At 39.9% G+C, this 22,805-nt stretch overlaps 1 long non-coding RNA gene across 1 annotated transcript in view; it reads left to right on the top strand.

Moving 5' to 3' along the window:
• The first annotated feature begins 7,322 nt into the window (after window positions 1-7,322).
• The window catches only part of LOC137095905 (uncharacterized), a 52,051-nt gene continuing 36,568 nt past the window's right edge, over window positions 7,323-22,805 (top strand). Inside the window, exon 1 of the long non-coding RNA XR_010909052.1 lies at window positions 7,323-7,359. This is a non-coding gene — a long non-coding RNA (uncharacterized lncRNA). The remainder of the gene's footprint in view (window positions 7,360-22,805) is intronic.

Raw genomic sequence — 22,805 nt, 5'->3', positions numbered from 1 at the left:
GCTTCTTCCTCCACTCAGCCTCACCATCCTTCTCAGGGCCCTTTGGGGGAACCAAACCCAGCCCATTTGGGGGAGAAGCGGCACCCGCGATGGAGACCTGGAGTCATTTATGAGACTTACATAACTCTCTCAAAAGTCATAGGTCAGTGTTTTGAATCTTAATTTTTTTGTGTGGCCACCCCTTGTGATTCTAAATATCGCTTTATATGTGCAAATTTAACAAATTACAAACAAAGTTTTGCACAGTCCTAATAATTAGTAGAACAAGAACAGAGGGAGTTATAGACTCTTCTCCCCACTGCCACATCTTGCTGTGGTCTAGAGAAAAATTGCTCCCCTGAAGCTAGTATTTGCATTGGGAAGAAATCTGCTGACAATCTAAGGAAAGTTAGGCATGTAAAAGATATGAAACCTCCCTCTCCCACTGCATATATTCCCAAATGATTCTTACTTTGCTCCAACACTGTAGTAGTGACAGGATAGCAGACCAGTTTTAGGAGAATAACTTGCTGATGACTTTTACTGCTGCCTTCTTGCATCTAGCAACTGATTCTGTCTAATGTTAACAGCAAGGGTTGTGATCCTGATTCTTATCAAGGCCCCACGTGAAGCATATTGTCATTGTAGCCATGGTGTATATCCATAAACAGCTCTTCAGTCCCTCACAAATATTCTAAACTAGCTGTGCCCACCACACGTTGCTTTGGCCAACCTTCCCTCCCTCTTTCTCCCCTTCTTTCTTTCTCTAATTCCTTACTTTTTTTCTTTCCTTTTCTCCTTCCTTCCTTCTCTTCCTCTTCCCTTCCTTCCCTCCTTTTCTTTCCCTTCCTCTTTCTCCCCATTCTTCCTTCTCTACCTATTCTTGGACTGCAACTCCTAGCAGTCCTCCTGATCGATCTCTCTACATATCTATCTCTATCTAATCTATTTATCTTATCTATCTGGAGGATTGCTGGGAGTTTCAGTCCAGGAATAGGAAATTGGAAATATGCAGGGATTGGGATGCTCTCAAAGAAATCCTAGAAGAAGAAAGCTTGCAGCTTAGAAGCAATGTATTTGGATCATCCTTCTCTCCTAAAGAGCCTGGTCTAGGGGATGCTGGGAGCTATAGTTTGAAAGAGAGTGTGTATATTCTATGGTTTTTTATGTTTGCGAGGGGGAGTTGTTTTTGTGCATGCACTGCAGCATCTTTTTGCTTTTTTGGCCTTTTAAGTCCCTTCTGTTGTGTTTTTCAGTGTTTTTATGAGTAATGGTCACTTGTTGGCCTGACAGGTATGTTGTGTCCAAATCGGGTGTCAATTCATCCAGTGGTTTTTGAGTTATGTTAATCCCACAAACAAACATTAGATTTTTATTTGTATAGATGTTTGTGAATTAAGTAACATTGCTTATTTTTTTATTTTTAGTAGCTATCCTGTCTAAACATGACATTCAGGTTCAATTGAGTGGAGCCTGCCCTGTCCAGGTTAAATGTAAAATATAGAAAATGAAGAGAGAGTTTAGATTGATCAAGAACAGACATATTTCTGGTGAAAATAACATTAGCATCTCCAAACTGGCCATTAATTTCTTGATATTGAAAATGAAAGTAGTTTGGAAAGCACAAGCATTTTAATGTGTGCCTTTCTGTTCCTTTTACTAAAACACCATCAAACACTTGTCAAAACACTCCTTTCAGAAATATGTATTTTTTTCCTCTCTGTCATTCCAGATTGCAGCCAAAATGGCTTTTTTTCCCTCAAGAAAAATCCACTCTCTTCCCTCCTCCCATGACGATATATTACATAAAATGCAGACTGCCTTGTAATTGATCCAAATAGATTTACAGAAAATAAACCTGCCATCCCTGTCACTGGAACATCAGGCAGCCCACATGGGCGATGAACCATTATTACTTTGATGAGATCACCAGTAATTTGTTGCATCGGCTTGCTCCCATGTAGCAATTATGCTTTGAAGAAATCCGGGCAAATCTTACATTATTTGCAAATGCAATTTAGGTCTCAATGGAGGACAGAGGTCCCTACCCACCCAAGTGTTTAACCTCTTAAATACCAATTCTTTGAGAGAGGCAGAACATCTTTTCTAGAGAAAAAATGTACATGTGGTTATCAACATATATTGATCTCCAGGCTGTCCATGATCTTTGTATATAAGCAGTCCATATTTTGCGCATGAAATATGTGATGCAACACAATTGGATGTTGGCATGCTGGAATAGGAATTTTGCACCTTGACTTATTTCAGCATTTTAAGCAGGGAGAGAATAGGTAGTGTGATGGCATGCCAGGATAAAAGGAAAACTATGGGTGGCGCAGTGGGTTAAAGTACTGAGCTGCTGAGCTTGTTGATTGAAAGGTCGCAGGTTCGATTCCGGGGAGCGGTGTGAGCTTCCGCTGTCAGCCCTAGCTTCTGCCAACCTAGCAGTTCGAAAACATGCAAATGTGAGTAGATCAATAGGTACCGCTCCAGCGGGAAGGTAATGGCGCTCCATGCAGTCATGCCGGCCACATGACCTTGGAGGTGTCTACGGACAACGCTGGCTCTTCGGCTTAGAAATGGAGATGAGCACCACACCCCAGAGTCAGACATGACTGGACATAATGTCAGGGGACTACCTTTACCTATATGTCTGGCTACTCCCGGTGGCTATCGGTATACCCTCTGATGTACTTCAGTTCTTTAAAAATAAAGACTCTTGAGACAGGATTAAAGTTAACCAAATAAATTTACTGGAAACAAAAGGCAAGGGTAACTTCAGTCAGAGTTCTTGAAAAGTGAATCAAAATAAAATATTACAAAAACAAAGTTTGTTGACTGAACTTAGTGACACTAGAAATAAACACTTGACTATATTCATGAAATATGAGGTAAATGCTTGACTATAATTGTCTTCAGTAAGGTACTTGACTATTGATATAATACAGAACTGAAATGGTAAAGTAGAGGACTATAATAACTAAATGGTAAAGGTACAAGCTTTAATGGTAAAGCACTCTAGGCTATAATGTCTATATGGCAAATACACAGCTAAGATTACTATGCGGTGTGTACGGCTATGGTGACTATATGGTAAATACAGCTATGAAGGTCTATGAGGTATATACTATAATGATGGTATGAAGACGCTATAAGGGATATATATGTGATGTATACAGCTGGTAAATACGTGCTATAGAATGCCTGTTTAGATTGCCAGGCCAAGAAACCCAGACAATTTCTGGCCTTCTCCACCAAAACTCTGGCACAGACTAAAAAGGAGGGGAAAGCCTTTCAGACAAGTTCTGAGGCAACAGAGCTAAACCAACAGAGTGAGGTGCTCACATGTCATTTTAGGCATACCTCAGTTAAAAAGTCTCTGACAAAGAAGCTTCCTTTTACAAAAATCTTTATCAAACTTTACCCAAAAGACTTTATCCCAACCCTGCTATACACCTGTGAAACAGAAATAATTTTATTCTTGAGTATTCCTTCCCCTCGCCCCATACTAAAAAGGGAAAAGAAAGTTATGGGGAAATATATTAGCAAGTTAGCTTTTATTACCACGAATTATCTGTTAGGCATGCAGTGGATAACAGAACAGATTAATATTTGAAAAATAACATTCTGAAAACTGAATATGCCTTGTTCATTTCATGCAGCAAAATGTGTGTTCCAATCCACTGTCGAACACAATGCCTTCTAGACATCTCTCTGTGTAGCAGGTGATGGGAATCTACTGTGTTCTTGGCATTGTTTTAGAAAAGGAACTTTAGTTGAATTTAGCAGGTTCATTCTTTATTTTGCCACAACACTAGAACTTGTTCTTGTGAAGTAACTTAACTCTGAAGCCTGGGAACCAGGGGCCTGTCCTACTTTTGTCCCTGCAGCCACTGCAGCTTGACCTGCATTTCTGTCACCACTCTCTTATCTCGGCCCTTATAGAACCGTTATCTGGTGTCTGTTTTTTTTGCTCAAGTTTTATCTATACATACCTTCATGTCTCTCTCAGTGTCAGCAGGAAACCAGCCATTTATCTATGCCTGCTCAACTGTGTGACAAAATCACTTCATTTTTTGCCGTTTCTTACGTTATCTTCCATATCATTGTATTGCCATCCTAAAGTATAAAGTTGACATTATCACTCTGGTCCGTTCTCTCTCTCATTCCCTCTGCATAACTGAAATGCTATTGTCACAGGAAAAATGTAGTTAAACAATACTTTCTCCAAGTATTCTCTCCCCATTCCAAAATTACAAAGTGTTCACTTCATAGTCTTGGTTTTTTTTTTTTAACACAGTAAAAGTTGTATCATTCAAATGAAATCCACATTTTGTGTAGATAGTTTTAGATAAAACTGGCATCAGCTCTATTCTGGGCTCTTTGGTGCTGCCACTGGCTTCTAATTAAAGATTTTATCTTTCCCTAATTTAATTCCTGATGACTTTCATGAGATAACAGGGCAAGGAAGCAGCCGTTTCCTAGTTTCTCCTTGTTGTATTTTGTCTGCACATTTTCTGATGCTTTCCAGCAAGTTTCTTACTCTGTTTATGAGCTTAATATACTTTATGCAAATATAAAAATGATTCATAATGGCTGGTAATGGTCAAAGCTTTTTTTTTTAATTCCTACAGAATTGTGAGATCTGTAGTTTGGGTATTTACAATTTTGTAGTGAGCTGAGTGCAGCAAGAGAGATGCTTTTGAACTGTGGTGCTGGAGGAAAATTCTGAGAGTGCCTCGGACCACAAGAAGATCAAACCAGTCCATCCTCCATGAATTAATGCCCGACTGCTCACTGGAGGGAAGGATATTAGAGGCAAAGATGAAATACTTTGGCCACATAATGAGATGACAGGAAAGCTTGGAGAAGACAATGATGGGAACAGGGGCCTACCAAGGGCAAGATGGATGGATGGTATCCTTGACGTGACTGGCGTGACCTTGAAGGAGCTGCGGGTGGCCCCGGCTGATAGGGAGCTCTGGTGTGGTCTGGTCCATGAGGTCACGAAGAGTCAGAAACAACTGAAGGAATAAACAACAAGTAAACTGATCTCACTGATACTGAGTTTGGAGTCTCATCAAACTATAAATTCCAGACTCTCCCCAAAGCCATGAAAGTGAATGTGATTCCAAATTATTATATCATAGCTATACCACCATGTAATATGGTGATCATATTTCAGGCCTACCTGAGTAGTTCAAGCCAAGGTCTAATTTGGAATAAAAGTTTCAGCTTATTTCACCTTAATTCTGTAATGTTTCTCCCCTTGCACTTGTTTTCATTCAAGTCATAAATGAAACTCAAATATATATCTAGAGGAAAATTTTTGAATTGTCTCCATATTTAAGCTCAATTAAAGAATAACTCTTCCAATATGAAAACAAATACAAAAATAAAAGTAAAAATAACCTTAATAATGCCAATAGGGCTATATATGGTCACATTTGGGGCATCCCGCAGGCTATGTAGTTACAATAAAAAAACAAGAAATATTAATTCAGTTGTTGAGTTACAGGTCTCACCTAAATTAGCTGACAACACTGAATAAACCATGCAAAAGCTCAGTACCAAGTACTCAGCCCATGTTTCACTCTCATTGATATGCTGACACACTGCTTTAATTAAAGTCTTATCTGGGAAAACATTTGCCTGGAATACTTTTTCATCTCCAAGGCATTTCAGTTTCAAGAGTCTGTTAATATATCACAAACTGGTTCCCTAGAAAAGCATCTCTCTCTCTTTCTCTCCTTCTCTCCCTTCCTCTCTCTCTCTATATATATTTCCCTCAAGGACTTTGCCATTGTATTTAGTCTTCATTAGAGCTTGTCACATGCATATGCGTAATGCTTTGCTAAGGGCAGAGCTGTTATATTACAGACTAAGTCTGCATCTACATTGTTGAATCAATACTGTTTGACACCACTTTAACTGCCATGGCTCAGTGCTATGGAATCGTGGGATTTAATGATGCACTACCTTGTAAAACTACAGCTTCTGTGATTCCATGACATTGAGCCATAGAAGATAAAGGGATGTCAGGTGTAAGGGCATAATGGATCTCAATTCAAAAGTTACTTTTTAATCCTTGCCAAACTGTACATTTTACTATCCAATCAACCACATACTGCCTTATTTTCACAATTTCTGTTATCCTTACTAAATGCTGGTGTTGTGGTTCTAGTGTTGGATTAAGGAGCACAAAGTTCTTTGTCTGAAACTCTGTATGGCTCAGTGAGTGCATATATGGCTAATATAATACATACACAACTTACCCAGCTGCCTCTGAAGTTCACCACACAGCCATTTCTTCACTGCCATGGCTCAATGCTATGGAATCCTATTGTGCTGATTTTCCTGGCCACAAATTTAGAAGGCATTTTTGGCACTGGGCCAGATCATTTGAGGAAGGAATGGCCAAACATGCCTATCCCCACAGTTTGAGGGTTTACTTAAGGGAGCTGAAGTTGAAATTAATCAGGACTGAGACCAGATTGGCTTCCTTGGACCTACTTCATTTCTAGGTACGCTGGTTGGCAGCTATCCCTGATGCAGAAATAATGTTCCTGGGGTATGTTGTCACGTGCAAAAGGGGCTAATGCTTCATTCTCTTGAAGGGGACAACTTCTTGTGGCAACACTATATGTCAAACAATTGAAGGGGAACCAAGCAGTTGGCATCCATATCCTGACATCTCATGGTAGCCTCATCAGCCAGGTTGGGCTAAGGCCTTCATCAGATATCAGGCTGGTTGTCCAATGTTTGGATTCATACCCTTTGCTCTGACAACTATTGCACAGCCCAACAAAACATATTTGGGGGGGGGGGGTATCTTAGGTTTTAGGCCTGTCCCTGGAGTTATTTGGGATGATAATTTAGAAAATGGAATTGGATAAGACCTCATCAGCTCTAGTTTCTTAGATAGGGGTATCATGATTTTTCATGGGCAAGCAGCTGGTGACTGCTAGATGGCATAAGTTCTGTATCTCACAAACTAGAGCTGATAGGAAGAAACTGGTACCGTTTTTGGAATCAGCAGAACAAATATACCCAGAAACAGGCTAATAGTTGTGGCACCAAAATCTGTGTTGGCCAGTGTTATCACTAAAACCGCTCCATTTTATAACATCAGCAATGTATTTGTGAATCGTTATGGGCCCTTGGGGATATAGCTATGTGAGGATAGCAACCTTCCAAGCCTTCACTATTTGTTTGTTAATATATATATTTTCTAACCTGTATTGTATGTATATATTGATTTGCCAGTTTGACTGACCTCTTTGGTGTGGGAGGGGCTGCAGACATGTAATTGGACTGAGCATGTTCAGACTCAAGACTCAATTTTGTTATCAGTATGCTTTTGGACTTGAATGGAAGCAGGTATGTTTTTGGATTTATGCATGAATTATATGTTTGCTTTGAAAAGCAGTGAGTGTCTTATACAGTTTGGACTTTCATAAGATGCATACTTAAAGACTTTGGACTATAGATTGTTGATTAAGAATAATGTTCTGTGTTTTTCACACAGAAAAAAAACTACATCCTATTGATAACTGAACTTTAATAAGAATTGTGTCTGTGCCTATATGCTGAATTAATACAAGATGTTTGTGAGTAACCAAGGTACAGTATGTTACTTTTTAAAGAAGGCTTTGTTTTTTGTCTCTGCATATTTTAAAACTAAGAGGTTTCAAGGGAGAGTATATGTTTTTGGGCAACTGCAATTTTAACTTCAAGTTCAAAGAAACAATTTAAAACTCTGCTAGCTAATATGTTTTTTGTGCAGTGGCATATCTTTGTCCCTGGCTGTTCAAAGACATGATGTATCCGTTTAACAGTTGAGTTACCTGTGTGCCATTACATGAGTGCTTGTGAGCATCAGTTTTTCAAAGGGTTGACTCCTAACAAGGTCATGCCTTTCCTTGACTAGTGGTTTTCAAAAGGTGGTCTCCAGATGTTCATGGAGATTCACATTTGCTAAAAGGATATGATGTAATTTTTCTTTTCAAAGAAAGGTAAAGTCCATTTTTTCCAAAAAGGAAAAAAAATCTACCATTGTAGTAACTTAAAACTTCATATGAGTATTTAGAAATAGAATTTAGTCATCCAAAGAAAAGCTGCAGATCAGAGTATCAAGGGAAAACGAACACAGCACATATAAAAGTTCTAGATATTAATTTTCCCAGTGTCTCTGTCTGCAATGCTAGGAAAGAAGTTTCATTGGGTCGACATAATTCTTTCTCATTTAGCAAAGCAATACTCTCACCTTTCCTCACTGTGTCTATTGTCTTGGGGTTTCTTCTTCCTCCATTCTGTCTTTAACCATTGGGCATGCACTTCAAACTTCATATTTAATGTAATGTGTAGTTTGACCCTGAGTTTCAAGTTTACCTTTGCGATCACGTCAAATAGCTCATGTAGCTGAACTAATAAATCTCTTTTCATTGCGAGAAAAGGCAGGAGACCGATCAACCTTTTAAAACCTTATCCAGATGAAAGCAAGGGCTTCGGTTAATTATAGCATCCCTGCTAAAAGTATTTCCTATAGGAGATATTACACGCTGCCTTTTAAACATCATCCGACCCACTATAATTATCAACTAAGCGACTGCGAGAGTGGACAAGGGTATCTCCGCTGTCTTTAAATTCTTGGCTGTGGATGCCATAAATAAATAGCCCCCCTCATTCCATGCACTTTTCAGCTGCAAAAGTCATTATCAGGAGAGATAGCGTGGGGTTCCTTTTACACCAGCCCTGGTCAAAAAAGCCTTGCAGATGTCATATAGCTCCCTTAGAATGCACTGTCTCCATTAATGTTTTTCCCCTCCTTTTTTGGCATGCCATTCCTGTTTTCTCAATTAGCTGAGGCAAGTGTAACATTTTCAGCAGCTGCCAAACCTACAAGGAGCAATGCTTTTTTCTCCTTTTTTTAATGACTGCAGAGGTTATTATCAATTTAGGTAGTGATTTTCACAGTTATGAACACATCATCAATGCTAATGCACACATGAGAACTGAGTAGTGCCCACTGCTTGCAATGATGTTTTGGGATTGCTCTTTCCTTCTTTTTAATGCGCAATTTTATTTTATTTTATTTTTCCCAGATCATACTGGATTGAAATCAGATTGACACTAATTGTCTTGCTTTTCTGGAGGCAGAATTTTTCAGTACTATAGTAAGGATGTACAATTTTGACACATTTGTACCTCAGAGCTTTCTAAGACAACCCAAAATTCTCCAAATGAGATATGAAGGCCAGAAATCCACTTCTGTTTTTTTAATGGCTATTTTTGGTATGCACAATGGTTTTCAACCTGTGGGTCCCCAGATGTTTTGGCCTTCAACTCTCAGAAATTCTAACAGATGGTAAGCTGGCTGGGATTTCTGGGAGTTGTAGACCAAAACACTTGGGGACCCACAGGTTGAGAACCACTGTAGGAGAGTACATGAGAACCAGGATGGTATAGAGCAGAGTTTCTCAAACTCTGCTCCTCCAGATGTTTTGAACTTCAACTCCCACAATTCCCAACAGCTGGTAAACTGATTGGGATTTCTGGGAGCTGAAGTGAAAAATACCTGAAGATGCAGAGTTTGAGAAATACTGATATAGAGGTTTAAGTGTTGGAAGATGACTCTAGAGTTCAAGGATTGAATCCTCACACAACCAATGGAAAACCAGTGGGCAAATCATACCCTCTTGCCTTCGTAGGAAGACAAAGGCAACTCCCAGAAACAAATTTTGCAAAACAAAACAAAAAATTACAGGGTCACTTTAGTATTGTCATTCAGGTTGAGAAGGCTAAAGACCTTATAAAATTACAATCCCCATGATTGTGAGCCATGACAGTTAAAGTGGTGTCAAACTGCATTAATTTTACAGTGTAGATGCACCCACTATTAAGTATACTTAACTAGTAGCTGGTACAAGATTCTGGCCCACATTCCAGTCTTTTCTCCCAAGTAAGTGGATTGCACTTAATATTGAGTCCTAAAACAGTATATCTACAACTCAGTAAGTCACCCCAAGGAGTAAACGTCATCTTGAGCTATGGCTATTTGGGTACCAAAAGATAGATTTCTAAAAACTGGGAGAATCAGACAGGTAGGCCTTCCTAGATTCAATTCTTCTAGGATTCAATTCTCTTCCAGGTCAGAGAAGCATATACTGTGTGACACTGGGCAAATCACACTTTCTCATGCTCATAATATTTTGTGATATGGTTTCCTTAGGATTCTCATATTTGGAAATGGCCTGAGAGCACACATCCACCACCATCACAACAGCAGACCTTCCCAGACAAGGTTTTTTGAAGGAAGGAGGGCCTCCATTGATCTCTATGGCAAATTTCCTGAACCTGGAAATAAATTATTTCTGACATTTGGCATGTTGTCCTTCCTCCCTTTGTTTGCAATCACAGTGAGTGTATTCTAAGCCAAGAGGAATGGATCTAAGTTAGTTGAGCATTTGCCACCCCATTGTGTTTAATGGCTCAGTCCAAAGTATATCAGGGGGGCTATCAAGTTCCAGTCCCCACCTTGTCTGAAACAGTTGCTCAAAATAAGCTCACTCTTATCTCTCCCGCTGCCGAATGTGTCTTGCTCTTATTTTAACACGCTTAGCACCAGTTGCTCCACTTGCTGTCCATATACAGTATCAGATACTCTGCCTGAGGAAATCCCTCCTCAATTCCTCGAGTGCCATCCCTTTTCTCAGTTTGTGACGGGTGACAGGTGTCTCTTTGCATGTTGGATCTGATATGATTTACAAATAGCCCTGGAGCCCTGGCCTGGGTGATGCAGTAAGTATGCACACCCCCTGCCAATGCCTACAAGTTAGCATTTTTGCTAATTCCTCAGAAATGCTAAGTTCCTGGTTCTGTGCCAAGAAATTATCCAAACATTGCACAATAGCAGAAGGGCGGGGGCTCTGTAGCTGGAGCACATTTGGGATTGCAGGGAATTTCAAATGAGCTGTGGAAGAGGTGATTTGAAAAAGACTATGCCTACAGGGGCGGTGGGAAATAGCCAAAGCCAAAGATAATTTTCCTCTCTCTTCTGTAAATGGTCCTCACTTCCAGAGTCGCAGGCCTCATACAGTCTTCCACAGAGTCCGGGTCCAACAGAACAAAACGTGGGGAGCCAGAAGCAGGAAAGAGACAATCACAGATGCTGGGCAAGCATAAGAGATTTTTCAGCTTGAGGCAGAAGGATTCATTATCATTACTGCCGCTTCTTTTCTCAGGTCATGACTACACAGACAAATAAAATGAATTCACCACACAACTATTATAGAGTGTCCATATGGCTGGATTCGCAGCACAACCACTATATCCAGCATTGATTTGCATCTACGAAACATAGGGTTTACACAGGAATTGTCCCACAGACTTATAGGTATGGACTGATGGATCTGACCCCATCTGTTTTCCACACTTTCAATGGACTGCTGTTGCCAGCAAGCAGCTCTCTGTTGCCAGCATTTCTGATGTTTTTTCTGCAGTCAAGCCATGTGGCCAGAAATGTGATGTCACCAGCAAGCATTCTGGTGGCAATTGCAATGGCAATGCATCTTTGGACTGGACAGCTGTGTGGATGGCCAAAAGGCTCTGGGGAAGCAGCAGCGCAGCTCTGGATTTATCCAATTAATGTTGTTATAACTCAATCACTGATGGCGCAATGGGTTAAACTCTTGTGCCGATAGGACCACTGACCGACCGGGGAGAGCGGGTTGAGCTCCCTCATCAGCTCCAGCTCCCCATGAGAGAAACCTTCCACATGGATGGTAAAATATCAAACATCCAGTTGTCCCTTAGGCAATTATCTCACACCAGAAGCAACTTGCAGTTTCTCAAGTTGTTCCTGACAGGAAAAAAATCACCCATTTTGCTTTTATTTGTATTTTACTTTTGCTTTCATAGAAGCATGTCATGTCACTTCATCAGTCAGCTCTCTGGGTCATCCTCTGGGTTGTCTTTAAGTCATTATGGGTGAGGTAATCAAGGAAACTGCTTGTGTTGCTATACAAAAACATTACTGGCCATCTCTGTGGCCACTTGTCCTACAATGCCTTGCTTTGATGGTCACTTCAGAGTGGGCCAGAATAGTAGCTCATGGTATTAAGCTAGACTTGATGATGTTTTCTGTGTGTTGTTGTTTAAACGATGTGTTGTTTTATAGTAAAGATAAAGGTTTTCCCTTGACATTAAGTCTAGTTGTGTCCGACTCTGGGCGATTGTGCTCATCTCCATTTCTAAGCCAAAGAGCCAGCATTGTCCGTAGATGCCTCCTAGGTCATGTGGCCAGCATGACTGCATGGAGCACCATTATCAAAGCAATACCTATTGATCTACTCACATTTGCATGTTTTCAAACTGCTAGGTTGCCAGAAACTAGGGCTGACGGCAAGAGCTCACCCCACTCCCCGGATTCGAACCACCAAGCTTCCGGCCAGCAAGTTCTGCAGCTTAGCGGTTTAACCTGCTGCACCATCAGGGGCTCCCTGTGCTGTTTTATATGCTTATGTATTGTCCATTTTATTTGCAGCACTTGCAGTGCTTTTGTGAGCTGCCCTGAGTCCCTTTGGGGAGATGGTGGTGGAGTAGAAATTTATTATTATTATTATTATTATTATTATTATTATTATTATTATTATGACAGATGCTTCATGATTGTGAGGCAGCATGGTAGTCATAGCTAGCCTTGAGAAAATAGCCATTACACTAACTCTAGACTGGGGTGGAAAACAGGTATTGCAGGATGGGAACCATATGTCCCTCCAGGTATTGTTGGACTGGAATTCTCAGCAGCTCTAGCTTGGATAGGTATTGGTGAAAAATGCTTAAAGTTATAGTTGAATAACTTCATGAGGCCTGTATGATCCCTCCTTGTGCTAGATGGAAAAAGCCACATATAATTATCTCCCCTCTTAATCTATCACATGTGGCAAGAACTTCGCCTGCCTTCGCCAGTGTGACATGGATAAGTTAGGAGTCAGATCTGACAAGCAAGAACTGGATTGGAGGTAGCAGAAACAATAATTGGCCATTCACAAATCAAATGCCAGATTTGATGGATGAGGCACAGTAAGCTGCCATCTGTATGATACTAGGCAAGGTATATGATGTTCCTATACAGTCCTAGAAGAATAGGTGATAGTGTTCCTAGTGCCTTTCCTTTGTGCGAAGAAAATGAGCAGATCGCTGTGTGAAACAAGCTGGCAATGTGATGGGTGTCCTTGCCCTTGATGAAAAGAGGTGTGTCCACCATCGGAATTCCCGTCCAAGATAATTTTAGATGCAAGGACTTTTCATTCTGGGAATCAGATCCACCTAACCGTAATTTTGCCTAGCCCACATTTGATTAGTTTGTTTGCCAGTAGTTCATGGGGGACCTTGTCGAAGGCCTTACTGAAATCCAGATATGCTACATCCATGGTGTTCCCTGTATCTACCCAGTTTGTAACACTATCGAAAAAGAGATCAGATTAGTCTGGCATGACTTGTTTTTGATAAATCCATGTTGACTATTAGTGATGAACATATTCATTAAGGAAGTGCAGATCACTTCCAGAATCTTGCCTGGTATCGATGTGAGGCTGACCGGACAGTAATTGATTGAGTCGTCCTTTTTTTCCTGGAAGATAGGAACCACCTTGGCCCTCCTCCAATCTGCCAGGACTTGTCTCGTTCTCCAAGAACTCTCAAAGATGATTGCCAGTGGTTCCAAGTATAACTCCTAAGCAACTTGAAAGTGGCAGGTTTATCCACACAGAAAAGGAACAAAGAAAGCAATTGAAGGCCATACCCGTCTTCAGTTGTTTCTCTGGCATTTTGACCTATAATGCTTCCTGCTTGAAGACATATAGACCTCACCATAAATGTTAATAGTGTAGCTGTTCTAGACAGTCAGCATTAAACATTCTTTAATTCTTCTTTAAGAAACACAGATTCCTGGCTAAAATGGTATGATCTTCACTTTAGTTCATCATCCAACAACTTCAGCTTGCACCCAGCAGCTCATGTTTCATGTTTTTCACTGTGCTCTAGTAAGCCGCTGCTCTTGGTGGCTGCTTGAGCCGAATTAATGTTTCCTTTGGCCAGAGTCACAGCAGCAAAAGCAAAATTCTGCCAGCAGCAAATAGCTGCACAACTGTTTGGAATAGCGACAGCACAGCACCATCCCCCTGCTGACCTCAGAGAGCACAGTTGATCACAGTCATAACACAAGAACGCAAAACAGGTGTGGTGAAAGCCATCTCATTCAAAAATGGTGTTGGCCTTCCTTAGGAAGATGTAATTCTAGAGGATAAGTCACAATTATAAGCCTCGCCAGACGTTCTGAAAATAGACAGTGTTTGCTTATATTTGGGACATCTTTGGAAACTCTAGTTTTCTCAGGTCAAACCAGCTGTTGGGACATTTGCAGGTTTTCAAATGTCAACAGGTTCTTCAAGTACAGATGTTGCACAGGATCTTTTTCTTAAAAAGCAGATAGTGTATTCTACTATAGTCTTTTGGCATTTTCCCAATCTTCTGTCAGATGTTTTGATGGTCCAACAATCCTTCAAATTTGGTGCTTCAGCAAGCCTCCAGGTATGAGGATCCTTAGTCTCATAGATCTAAATAGTGTGATTATCTGACAAAACAGAGGACTTGTCAACTTTTATAGTTTTTTTACCTATCTACTATTTATATTAAGACAAATACAGCCATCTTAAATAATGTTAAAGAAGGTCTGAATATCAATGGTATCAAAATACCCTGCTTGAAGGACAATTTAGGCATTACTCACATATTTTATATTTACTACTAGCCATCCCCTGCCACGCGTTGCTGTGGCCCACATGGGGGTCCTGTGTGGGAGGTTCGGCCCAATTCTATCGTTGGTGGGGTTCAGAATGCTCTGTGATTGTAGGTAAACTATAAATCCCAGCAACTACAACTCCCAAATGTCAAGATTCTATTTCCCCAAACTCCACCAGTGTTCACATTTGGGCATATTGAGTATTCGTGTAGAGTTTGGTCCAGATCCATCATTGTTTGAGTCCACAGTGCTCTCTGGATGTAGGTGAACTACAACTCCGAAACCAAAGGACACTGCCCATTAAACCCTTGCAGTATTTTCTGTTCATGGGAGAACTGTGTGCCAAGTTTGGTTCAGTTCCATCGTTGGTGGGGTTCAGAATGTTCTTTGATTGTAGGTGAACTATAAATCCCAGCAATTACAACTCTCAAATGACAAAATCATTTTTTGAGTGAAGGACATACATTGGGTTGTTAGGTGTCTTGTGTCCAAATTTGGTGTCAATTTGTCCAGTGGTTTTTGAGTTCTGTTAATCCCACAAACGAACATTACATTTTTATTTATATAGATTCATTGAAAGTTTGTTTTTGTTTTTTGTTTTTGGCTTCAGCAGGTCCTCAAAGGACTGGAGCACTTAAAAAAACCAATAAAAGCACAGTAAAATATAAATACAGCGCATGGAGCTCCCTCGCTGCGATCTATTGAAAGTCAGTATTTACATGCAAATATAAAATATCGAATACAAATACAAAATACGGAATAAAATATAAATACAAAATATGAAAATATTTCAGAAGGTTTTGAATGCCAAATGTTTGGTTCAACAAATCCATTTTCAGTTTTGAGGGATTGCTGTAGGGAAAGCTTGGTCATCTTTACTCATCAGCAGCCAAGCACCATCCTCTCTCTAATATTAAACTGTGCCTCTTTAAAATATGTAGGAGGAATGGTGTAGAGGAGACTCACCCTTCCCTTCACCTGATTTTGCTACCTCCAATTGCCCATCAGTAACAGCTCCACACACAAACACCACACCTTCTCCAAATAACTAAATATGCAGAAATATATTTGGAATCACATAGATGGGAAACGTGCATGAACAAGCAACATGGGACAGAAAACCAATTTCTTTCATTCTTGATAATTTACACTATCCATATTGCAACTGAAGAGAATAACCTTTTTCAATTTTCCAAGGACTAGCAATTGTGTTTTGGCAATTTGCTTCAGCTGAAACTTCATTACAATTCATATCATTAGATGTTCTTTTAAATTCAGTAAAAAAATTAAAATTAAAAACCACTACTATTTACAACAGGTGGAGTAGAACCCAGTCTGAAAATACTTACCTATTATCTGTCTGTCTGTGTATCTATCTATCTTCCAATTATTTTACCTCTATCTTGGGTTCAATCTATACAAGAATAAAAATATAGTTTAAACACAGTTCTAATCATTGTATCACCTGATGTTTCCTTCCTTCTAGAAGGGTGTTACCAAAAGATAATAAAGCAACATAAAAATCCCTCCACCATCACCCAATGCTTGTGTCCTGACTAGCATTGGGCTTGATCTTCCTTGATCTTCCTTGAGCTTTGTGAAGTCATCTGAGACCCCATCCACACTGCCGTATAATCCAGATTTTCAAAGCAGATAATCTGGATTTTATATAGCAGTGTGGAAGGAGCCTGAGTTGGTTGCTCCTGATAGTACAGTCTGGTCTCTCCTTTTTAAACTGCACTACCAGACCACCATTTTCTACATTGCTGTGTCACACCACATAGCATGCTCCTTGCCACCTCGACCTCCTTGCCACCTTCCACCATCCCCAAATATATACACTGGGATACGTGGGTTTTAATATCATACATTCAATTACTAAGGGCTTTTCAGCACAGTCCTATATCCCATAATATCAAGGCAGAAAATCCCACAATATCTGCTTTCAACTGGGTTATTTGAGTCCATACTCAGATAATGTGGGATTTCCTGCCTTGATATTCTGGGATATAGGGCTGTATGGAAGGGCCCTGAGGAAGTAAATTAAGTGCTATGTGGCCCAAACATAATTCAGATGCATGCAAATCAGGATAACATAAGAATAAAAAAGGGCATGTCTACTGGAACTATTACCTAGCCCAACAATACTTGTCTTATTTCCAACAAACCTCACAACCTCGGAGAATGCCTGCCACAGATGTGGGTGAAACATCAGGAGAGAATGCTTCTGGAACATGACCATACATCCCAGAAAACTCACAGCAACCCAAAAACAAAAAATCTCAGTGTTTTGGTTTTTAGGCCTGTTACTTGGGGTGCTAAATTCAGAAAATGGCACTGGATGAACTGCATCCACTCTAGTTTCTTAGATATGGTTATCATGATTTCCTGTGGGTGACCAGATGGCAACTGGTATATGGCATATGTTCTGTATCACAAAAACTAGAGCTGATAGGGGGAAACTGGTGCTATTTTTTTAAATCAGCAGATCAAACATCCCCAGAAATAGGACTAATGTTTCAGGGACCAAAATATGTGTTGGCCAGTGATATCAGCCCCTGATCAAGGAGATGTATGAGTGTCAGCCTTGGTACCTGGTATCCTAGGGAAGCAAAACTGGATCAAAAAGTAATCAGGATAGACCCAGGTCTGCCTCTAGCATGTGTGTATATGTGTGCACATTACTAAATGCAACCAAAAAAATTAAAATCTCATACATCAAATTCCTGTTCAAATACCTGTTCAAATAAAATGCAGCACTGGTTTGTTAGCAATATAGATAGGTATATTTTATTGTAGATTTCTTTTGAAAATAACTCTGATACCTTTCTCGAATAATAGTCTTAACCTGAAAAGTCAGCTATTGTCATCATTCCATTCTCTATTAGTGCTGCTCTGTCCTTCCCCTTTCTTGCTCATATTTCTGACTCTGGAGAGGAAAGTCTTAAGCAATACATTTAACACCAACTTCCAAAGTGAGCAGGAAAGCTAAAATATTAATAAGGGCTACATTCCATTAACCTAAATTTTCACTTCCATCCTATAACTAGGGAAAAAATGTTGAAAAGTTTGGGAAACTCACACAACTTTAAAAATGCAACCAAAGATAGGGATTTAAATAGTCATAGACATCTAGAAATAAAACAAGGACAGGAAGCTTAGTGACCTAGAAATGTTTAGAGTGTGATTCCCATCAGGAAACACAAAATACTAGAGCAGGAGAGTTCAAACTAGTCTCAAACCATGCTATTTCTTAGTTTTGTTGGCAAAATATTTTATTTTACCTTGGTAAAGGTAAAGGTTTCTCCTAACACTAAGTCTAGTCGTGTCCGATCCTGGGGGTAGGTGCTCATCTCCATTTTTAAGCACTAATACTATATAACAAAATTTGGAAAAAAAAATCTGTTCCTGATTTGAAAGTGCTATTTCCTATTTAGTTGTGCAGTATTTACTTTAAAAGTAGTTGTTATATTCCAGAAACTTTGTTTTTGTGGCTACCACAAACTATGTTGAATTGTATTGTCAAAGGCTTTCATGGCCAGAATCACTGGGTTGCTGTGAGTTTTCTTTGAGACCTCACAACTTCTGAGGATGCTTGCCATAGATGTGGGTGAAACGTCAGGAGAGAATGCATCTAGAACATGGCCTTACAGCCCGGAAAACTCACAGCAACCCTATGTTGAAACGGTTGAGACTGTAGGAGATATTCATTGATAAACTATAGCAAAATGTGCTGCTGGATGTCCAGCAACAACAATTTTTGTAATTTCCGTGTTTTTCTGATGGAACCAATTAGGAAATGACATTTATTAGCCAAGAACAAAAAATGTGTTATATAGTGTAATGGAGGTCAGTGAATCATAAGGTAGGGTTACTTGTAATCAAAGTGAGCAAATAACTATTAGCAAGCGAGAACAGAAAATTCAGAACATTAATTCATTGCGAATTCTTCTGAAGACCTTTATTCTCCTTTCTTCAATATCCAGCAGCTTGGTTTTGGTTTCATGTGACCATTTGTTCAGACAGCTGTATTAGAAGAGTGGCCTCTAGTTAATTGCTTACTTCTTTTGACTGGGGCAGATGAAGCTTGGAATTTTTTTCCCACTTCTCTTTCCTTTCTGTTTTATGTTTTATGTGAACCTTGATCTTGACAAAAAATAATAATAATAAATGTCGATTTTTTTCTAAATTGCCATCTGTTTACCCTTCCAGGTTACATGTTAAAATTTCACCGTTTGCTTGCAATTTAAATATGTTTTAACTATCCCTCCAAATGTAAGTTGAAATATCATTTTTAAAAAAATGATCTATATTCAGACTATTAAAAAACAAAATGAAACAATATCAAACCCAGATGATGAAAGTAGGTGACAGATTTAGACTTGTTGAATCTCTCAGGAGTTATAGCAAGCTAGCTGTATTTAAATTAAGTTGCATGGTAGCAAATAAAAGTAGAAACAGGTAGGAGCAGCCCCATTCTGCTCCTACCTATTTGGTTGGGGAACACCTGGAAGAGCTAAAATGCCATAGAGATTGTATTGTATTGTTGAAGGCTTTCATGGCCGGAATCACTGAGTTGCTGTGAGTTTTCCAGCTGTATGGCCATGACCCAGAAGCATTCCCTCCTGACGCTTCACTTACATCTATGAGCTCCCGGTGGCGCAGTGGGTTAAACCCCTGTGCCGGCAGGACTGAAGACCGACAGGTCGCAGGTTCGAATCCGGGGAGAGGCGAATGAGCTCCCTCTATCAGCTCCAGCTCCTCATGCAAGGACATGAGAGAAGCTTCCCACAAGGATGATAAAACATCAAATCATCCAGGCGTCCCCTGGGCAACGTCCTTGCAGACGGCCAATTCTCTCACACCAGGAGTCACTCCTGACACGACAAAAAAAACCTTACATCTATGGCAGGCATCCTCAGAGGTAAGATCTGTTGGAAACTAGGAAAATGGGGTTTATATCTCTGTGGAAAAATCCAGGGTAGGAGAAAGAGCTCTTGTCTGTTGGAGGTAGGTGTGAATGTTTCAATTGGTCACCTTGATTTAATGGCCTAGCAGTTTCAAGGTGTGGCTTATTACTGCCTGGGAGAATCCTTTGTTGAGAGGTGATTAGCTGTCTCTGATTGTTTCCTGTCTGGAGTTCCCCTGGTTTTGAGTGTTGTTCTTTACTGTTATGATTTTAGAGGGGTTTTTTATACTGGAAGCCAGATTTTGTTCATTTTAATGGTTCTTTCAAGAGTTCATTCTCTCACCCTGGTCATTCCACAGATATATAAACTCCATTTTCCTGGTTTCCAACAGACTTCACAACCTCTGAGAGTGCCTGCCAGAGATGTGGGTGAAACATCAGGAGAGAATGCTTCTGGAACATGGCCATACAGCCTGGAAAACTCACAGCAACCTAGCTATAGAGATTTTTCTTCCTATCATTTTATCTCTTTAGTGCTATGACTATAAAAACACATTTTAAAAATGTGCAGAGCATGGATACTGGGGAGAAAGGCATGCATGGAGGAGCTGAATTAATGAAGGTAAAAGTTAGCATGGCAGAGATGCACACTCATACAACACCTCAAGAAAGAAAAAGCAGTTGAAAAGAAATGTGCAGACTGGGAATAGTGCTAAAATCCTCTACAACCAGCAACAAAGCAGAGTCAAAATCTCACCATATCTAGGGAACAAGTGTATGTGGGAGCAGATGAAACTATTACAAGGCATGTAATCCCAAAAGAGAATGCCCCAACATTTCCCTGAACTATTGTCTAGTCATCTTAGGCTAAAAGCAAACATGCTGATGGCTTAGAAGGCTCAATTGTAGATATTTATTGCCTTACTAAACTTTTGCTTGCATTTGTTCACATACAAATGCTCAGAGAGTCTCCTAATACAAGAGGAACACATAGGAAGTCACCATTTACAACAGACAGTCTGTACCTGGGTGAGCAAAGTGCTGGCCTGCGTCTACACATGGAGCTGCACTAACATGGAGAAGTAACATTTTAGAGAGGTTATACATCTTGGGTTCCATTTACACTGTCATATACTGCAGTTTCTAAAGGCAGTTTAATTGCATTATATAGCTGTGCAGACTACATTATGAAATGGCATTATATGGCAGTGTGGATGGGTCCTTGGTTCAAGTGCTGCCTCATGCTGGATCTTTTGGTGCATTTAAATTTTTAAAACAGACATGCTTCTGTTAAGGGGAAAATGAAAGAATTGCTTCAAAATGTAAACATGATGGTAACAACTTTAGTATTTTGGATCATATCAATTAATTTTAATAATATCATAATATAACAATATCAGGAGCTCCCGGTGGCACTGTGGATTAAACTGCTGAGCTGCTGAATTCCCTGATCAAAAGGTTGGCAGTTCAAATTTGGGGAGCAGGATAAGCTCCTGCTGTTAGCCCCAGCTTCTGCCAACACAGCAGTTCAAAAACTTGCAAATGTGAATAGATAAATAGGGAAGGTAATGGCACTCCATGCAGTCATGCTGGCCACATGACCTTGGAAGCGTCTACAGACAATACCGGCTCTTCATCTTAGAAATGGAGATGAGCACCAACCCCAGAGTTGAACACGATTAGACCTAATGTCAAGGGGAAACTTTTATCTTTTATAATAATATCTCATTACAGTTAGCCATTCACATTTGTTGGGTTTAGAGTGCAGGACCCCCTCAAAAATGGAAAAATTAACTTGAATTTAAATTATTTACTTCCACCCTGGCCCAATAATAATACTTCTCTAGGCCCTGCAGTGCTCCTCTAAGGTCAAACTCTAGTGGAAGGTGATTCCAGAGTAATGATGGAGGATCTAAAGTTTTTTTTACAAATACATTCTTTACTAATTTCTAGGTCTTCCATTACATCTTTACAGTCAGTTTCTGGTAGATATTCATTTTCATGAGACGACTGGGAAATGTCATGGGATGGCAGCCCATGGTTTTCCCCACCGTCCCCCGGCTTTTGGATCTCCATCTAATAAGATCCTTAGAGAGGTCCTATTAATCAAATCCATCACGTCTGCAAAAGTTAAACCCACAAAAATGGAGGACCAATAGTACTTTAAACATTAACTTTAAGTGCTCTATCCTACTTCCATGGAAAGGTGCACATAAATTACAGTAATTACCTACATGTTGCTTGTATAAACTAGGATGGACTAGATTTAATACCTGCCTGTAAAACTCTATAAGAAGATCAGAACACTAAATTGTGCTATAAAGTGTTAACTCTCTCCATCATATTTCAGTAAATAAACACTGATTACTAAAGCTCCACAGGAAATAAAGCAACAAAATACAATCTGTGAAGCTGCTCAGCATCCCTCCTATTGGTAGCAGAGGCCAGTCATTTTTAGTTGTTCTAGAGCAGAAACATTTTTTTTTTTTTTTTGCTACTGGCCTATTTACAACTTCCCCTGCTGTATTTAAAAGAGATAAACATGCCCTCTGGGTTGCAACTCTAACTAGAGAAAATACAGGCAAGACTATTGTGCCATGGGGAAGGAAGAACTTGTGGCACAATTGCACCTGAAATACTGTGCTTTCTTGATCACTGCAGTTTAGAAAGGACATTGCAAAGATGGAGAATGTACAGAACAGGACAGGAACAATGGAAGTGTTGCAGGTCTTCAGAGGAGCACGTTTAGTGTTTGTTCGCTTTTGAAAAAAATAAAGGGAAGACATAAAAGAAGCATACAATGTATCTCAGTGCTATAGAATCATGGGAGATGTATGGTGTGCAAGAAAATAGATCAGGAAATGGGTTGTTGTAGGTTTTTCCGGGCTATATGGCCATGTTCTGGAGGCATGTTTTTCATTCACTACCATTGTGTTAGAACTTGGATTTCTTCAGTGCAGGTAAATATTGGGAGATTCAGAACAGACAGAAAGAAGAACATTTGCACATGTAGGCTTTTAAACAGAGGCTGGATGGCCATCTGTCAGGGGTGCTGTGAATGCAATTTTCCTGCTTCTTGCCAGAATGAGGTTGGACTGGATGGCCCACGAGGTC

This window comes from Anolis sagrei, chromosome 1 (genome assembly GCF_037176765.1).
Source record: "Anolis sagrei isolate rAnoSag1 chromosome 1, rAnoSag1.mat, whole genome shotgun sequence".
Lineage (NCBI taxonomy): Eukaryota > Metazoa > Chordata > Lepidosauria > Squamata > Dactyloidae > Anolis > Anolis sagrei.
This window is presented reverse-complemented; position numbering and strand designations above follow the sequence as displayed.